Source organism: Homarus americanus, unplaced genomic scaffold (genome assembly GCF_018991925.1).
Source record: "Homarus americanus isolate GMGI-L3 unplaced genomic scaffold, GMGI_Hamer_2.0 scaffold25445, whole genome shotgun sequence".
In the NCBI taxonomy this organism is placed as follows: domain Eukaryota; kingdom Metazoa; phylum Arthropoda; class Malacostraca; order Decapoda; family Nephropidae; genus Homarus; species Homarus americanus.
In genome coordinates, this window is record NW_024718386.1 from 5,001 (window position 1) to 10,340 (window position 5,340).

General features: G+C 51.4%; 1 pseudogene; it reads left to right on the plus strand.

The window, feature by feature from the left end:
• Nucleotides 1-4,697, plus strand: part of LOC121859672 — an 8,548-nt pseudogene extending 3,851 nt beyond the window's left edge.
• Nucleotides 4,698-5,340: the final 643 nt, after the last annotated feature.

A 5,340-nucleotide genomic window follows, 5' to 3' on the forward strand; every position in this document is an offset into this window, starting at 1 on the left:
GGGCCGAGGGTTCTCCTAAGAATATTTAATACATGGCTGTATTTGGCACGGGTTCCTCAATGGACGAAAAACAGCAGAACGTCCATGCTTCCCAAAAAATCGCCGCTTGGGACCCCCTCTAATTGGCGTCCAATTACAATCGGGTCCCACATCCTTAGGGCGTACTGTAAGATCCTCGCATTCCGGATGGTGGAGAGTGCTAATACAAGTATAAGCCAGAAGGCCTTTAGGTCCGTCGACGGGTGCGGTGAGAACTTAGCACTCGTAGAGGGACTGATAAGGCACGCCCGGAGAGAGAAACGTAACATCTATATCACCTTTGTCGACGTAGCCAAAGCGTTCGACACTGTGTCGCACACCTCTCTCGACAGGGCACTTCGGCGCTTGGATACGCCTAACCACCTTCTGGATGTTGTGAAGGATCTTTACAGTGTTACGAGTTGGGGATTTAGAATATAGTTATACGTCTACCCAGATCCCAACAGGTAACAAAAAACCAAAACAAAGACAATCGGACTATAAAAGGGTAGACAAAGGATGCGAGTTTTCGTTGTGTATAATAAAGTACCATAAATTCCTTAACAAAATATTCAACTTATAAATTACCCTTAACCAAACTTAACCTAAACATTAACAGTATATACATATTAATACAACATAAACCATTTTGAAGCAAGTGGACGTGGGGGAGGCAATACAAGATACAAGTACTTAAGTGAGGAGCTGAGATGGCTGACGAGTAAGGCTGAGTATTGTAGAAGACGGTAGGTAGTCACTGCACCGTAGGTTTAGAGGATAGATGATCCTGTGGTCACTTCCCAGAGCCAAGTGCTCTCTCCTCGAATTGGAGCTCACAAAGAAGACTTGGAGGAAGTGACGCAACAACCAGGATATGGAGAAGGGAAACCCCGGAGTGTTAACTAAGACGAGTCATACTCGTGTTTCGTCCCTAGATGGCGTTGCTCGTGGTGCTGGGTAGGTAGATCAGGACAATAGATGGCGTGGTTCGTAGTGCAGGGTAGGTAGATCATGACAATTGGTGGAGGGGTTCGTAACAACAGCCACGTAGGGACAAGCATTTGCGTTCCCGGCGGGGAGTCAGACCCTATCCCCATGACCAGAGGAGTGAAGCAGGGATGTCCATTGTCCCCCTTCCTTTTCTGTGCCGTGGTGGATGAGTACCTGGAGTCCCTGGGTCCTGCCGTTGGATACCGCCTGGACGATGTAACGTCGGTGGCGGTGACAGGATTCGCGGACGACCTGGTAATAGTCTCCGAGTCCAGGCTCGGGATGCAGAGGAGCCTGAATCAGCTCGACCAGTTCCTTGGTGCGAGGGGACTGGCTGCGCAGCCCACGAAGTGCGCCACACTGGGTCTTGAGCGGGCTGCAAGGGGTAGGTATGGTGTGAAGCTCAGGGTCGTGACGGAGGAATGCTTTACAATGCTGAACTCGACCACGGGTCTGGCCGAATACCTACCAAGAATTGAACCTGATGAGTACGTGAGGTACTTAGGGCTCCAAGTGGGGCCCTCAGGACTTGAGAGACCGGGGAGTAGGGTCGATGGCGAAAAACAAAAACTCCAACACATCATGGAGAAAATAGGAGGTTCTTCGCTGAAACCCTTGCAAAAGATCAAGATACTGAAGTCTCAGATTATCCCGAGGCTTCAGTATAGGTACGTGAAGGGATCCTGTTCTATGAACCTTCTCAGGGCACTAGACAGGACCCTTCGCGACCGGACCAGGCAATGGCTCCACCTACCTCGGACACTCAATACAGCGGCCATTGGCCTACCCATGAGAGACGGGGGCGTGGGAGTGCCCTCGCTACTGGAGACCGTTGCCCATCAGAAGATGGGACTGCTCCGGCGTCTCGAGTCCTCAGACGACCCTGCAGTAAGGTTTATAGCCTCTGGGGGTCTCTGGGGCCGCGAAGTCGGGGCAATGGCGAGGCACTTCCGGGTAGGCCATATAGACAATAACACCTTGTCTCAATTGAAAAGGTCGCTGTTGCGGAAGAAGAGGGAAGAGTGGAGTACATCCTGGCATGGCAAGGGGGCGGAGAACTTCTTTGGAAGCCGGGCCAGCAATGCCATCTTGCGAAACGACCTAGGCCCAGGCAGGAAAGCCATCGACCTATTGCGACTCAGGTCTCAGACCATCAACTGCCGAGTCTCTAGAGCCATTGGCCGGGTGCCTAATGAGGACTTGGGAAGAATGACCTGTCGCCAATGTGGGGAAGGGCAGGAGGATATACTACATCTCTTACAGAGGTGTCCTGCTGCCCAAAACCACAGGGTGACAAGACATGACCGTATCCTCCTTAGGCTAAACAATGGCTACAGGGAGAAGGCTTCCATGTACTCTTACAGCCGCGGGTACAAAGTGGTCACACGTTCGTGAAGCCTGATCTGATCCTGCAGAAAAATGGCCAGTACTCGGTGCTCGACGTCTGTGTGCCCTTCGAAAGCGATATTAACACCCTTCGCTTAGCTGAGCAGCACAAGATCGATAAGTACCGTGCACACGAGGTCGACATCAGGAGGTTCATTGCTAACAACAGCTCGCTGCCTCCGGTAGCTGCAGTGAACTTCCTGGGTGTTGCCTTCGGCGCACGAGGTGGCATAAGACCAGCCACTATCAAGCTGCTCAGCCGGTTGGGCATCAGACGTGCGGGCATCGAGATACTTGTCACAATGGCCATTGAGGGATCTATAAACATCCTTAGATCCCTCAGACTGCAGGCGGACGGCTAGGATGTCGCTCCGCGGCCCGAATGCTGGGGCTGGGGCGTTCGCCCACACTGCAAGCAGGGCAGTTCGATCTCATCCCTGCCAAAGAGCTCCAATCCACCGGGGTGCTGCTGCTCCCGGGACACACGCGGAGTTCGAGCCTGCTGTCGCGGGCGCTCTATCCTAAAAACTTGGACAAGAGGTTTTAAACTCATTCATTTTTTCAATTTTTAGCTAGGTTTTAGTCCTCTCCTGACAAGTCGGAGATGACCATCGCTCCTATTCCTTCTGCAACAGAGACACGGACAGCAGCCTCATCCATGAGCTCCACAAGTGTGTCACCACGAGCAACTGGCAGCCCTCCCAAACCAGCAGCCGCCAGCAGGGCCGGCGGTCAATAAATAAGGCCCTTAAAATATCTTTATGGGGTGGGATGGGGTGCCAGTTGCCGACTACATCTTAGACATCCGGTGACCAACATCCAAGCACTGCGGGGAGCTCCCTACCAGGATGGATATTGCGGAAGGGTATAAATGCCAGGAGAGTAGTTGTGCAGGGAACCTGGTAATCCCTGCAAGATAGTCAGATTTTAGGGGCACAGTTGTGCATTTGAGTTTTAATTTTTAAAGAAAAGTAGAAAAAGTGAAGAGCGTCCGGGCATGCAGGAAGCGGCTCCGTGTTGTTGTAACTAATAAATATTGTTTGTGAGTATTACTAGCCAAATGCCTCGTCATCTAATTAGTGACGCGCATGAATGGATTAATGAGATTCCCTCTGTCCCTATCTACTATCTAGCGAACCCACAGGCAGGGGAACGGGCCTGCACTAAACAGAGGGGAAAGAAGACCCTGTTGAGCTTGACTCTAGTCTGATTTTGTAGAGAGACATCAGAGGTGTAGCATAAGTGGGAGGTCGTTCCGCCTCCGTGTGGGCGGCCGCCAGTGAAATACCACTACTCTGATCGTTTTTACTTACTGGTGAGACGGAATGGGGAGTCTTCCTGCTGGGCGCGTCTCTCTTTCTAGCCCTAAGCGACGAAGGCTGACGAGTGGATGCGGTCTGGCCGTGTTAACAGCGGGCCGCCACGTCTTCGTTTAGCGGAGAAGGCCGATGCTTCACGCGATCCGTACCCGAGGACATTATTATCACGGGAGTTTGACTGGGGCGTGTACATCTGTCAAATGATAACGAGGTAAATCAAGGGCCAGCCTTGTGGACAGAAACTCGCGAGAGCAAAAGGGCAAATGCTGGCTTGATCCTGATTTTCAGTACGCATCACGGACTGCTAAAGCAAGGCCTATCGATCCTTTTGACTTTGTGAGTTTGCCAAGAGGTGTCAGAAAAGTTACCACAGGATACCGCCTTGTATGCCAAGCTGCCCATAGCGACGCTGGGCGGATCCTTCGATGTTTGCCTTCCTATCATTGTGAAGCAGAATTCACCAAGCGTTGGATTGTTTACCCACTAACAGGGAACGTGAGCTGGGTTTAGACCGTCGTGAGACAGGTTAGTTTTACCCTACTGTTAAAATGAGGTCGTTGCGATAGTAGTCCTGCTCAGTACGAGAGGAACGGCAGGTCCGGACATATGGTTCCGTTCTTGGTCGATCGGCCAGTGGAGCGAGGCTACGTCCGTGGGATTATGCCTGAAAGCCTCTAAGGCAGCATCCCGGCTAGAGAAGCAAAGATACCGCGTACGGCTCGCATTGGGACGGTCAAAGATATTACGAGACTCTGGCGGGCAGCTTGCTGCACCGCCGGAGAATGGACCCATGCAAGGGGAACTCGGGGGAGTCGTGTCATCAGTGCCGGCTCTCCCGTCCCAAATGCGGATCACCCGAATGCTGATGTGCCGTACCGAATCGTTCGTAGACGACTTACGTACCGGTCAGGGTGTTGTAGATGGCAGAGCAGCATCCTCACTGCGATCCATTAAGACTTCTCCCTACCAGGCCGGAGGTTTCGTCACGCCCCCCGATGGCGAAATCCTCCATTACAGCAGCGGCAGCAGTGTCTAGCAGCCTGCTCCATTGCGCAAGTGTCTGTTTAACCTAACCTTGGTTAAAGTGTATTGGTGTCCTGAAGTTTTATAGAGGCTTGCCAGCCTAAGTAAGAGACAAAAAAATAATCCAACAACCTCTCCTTGGTAGTAGTAGTAGAGAGTGTATTGGTGTCCTGAAGTTTTATAGAGGCTTGCCAGCCTAAGTAAGAGACAAACAAATAATCCAACAACCTCTCCTTGGTGGTAGTAGTAGTAGAGTGTGTGTTGGTGTCCTGAAGTTTTATAGAGGCTTGCCAGCCTGAGTAAGAGACAAACAAATAATCCAACAACCTCTCCTTGGTAGTAGAAGAGTGTATTGGTGTCCTAAAGTTTTAGCGAGGCTTGCCAGCCTGAGTAAGACAAAGAAATAATCCAGACAGCCACTACTACCTAACCTAACCGTGGTGCAGTCCACACTACCAGACCGCTGGAGGTTTCGTCACGCCCCCGGATGGCGAAATCCTCCGTTACAGCAGAAGTGTCTGTTTAAACTAACCTTAGTACAGAGTCTATTGGTGTCCACAATTTGATAGAGGCTAGCCAGCCTAAGTCAATAACAGACAGAAAG